The following is a 386-nucleotide window of genomic DNA, read 5'->3' on the forward strand; positions in this document are numbered from 1 at the left end:
TCAAAAAATGTTGAGAGTAAAAAGTGTCATCTCGGGAGAATTCTCATTTTGGAGGATTGTTTTGCCATGTCGCTTCTCAGTCCCTTTCAGTACTTGCTTGCCATTTCCTGTGATTTTTTGAAGAAATCAATTATATATTGCATATTAAGGTGTGGGGTTTTTTTAAATTGCATTATTTTCTTTACTGAGTTAAGTTTTCTAGACTTAAAATTAAGGAAATTAAAAATTTCCTCTTGTACAAATTGGTTGTCATGAATATTTCAAATGCGATGCTTTGTTTCCCTTTTTCTCCATTCCCCAAACACAGGCAGCTGTATTTCCTCCAGCCTTTGTTTCAGTCCTAAAATAATTGGCTACTTTCTGAAATCATAGAATCATAGAATAGT

Source organism: Pygoscelis adeliae, unplaced genomic scaffold (assembly GCF_000699105.1).
Source record: "Pygoscelis adeliae isolate BGI_AS28 unplaced genomic scaffold, ASM69910v1 Scaffold171, whole genome shotgun sequence".
In the NCBI taxonomy this organism is placed as follows: domain Eukaryota; kingdom Metazoa; phylum Chordata; class Aves; order Sphenisciformes; family Spheniscidae; genus Pygoscelis; species Pygoscelis adeliae.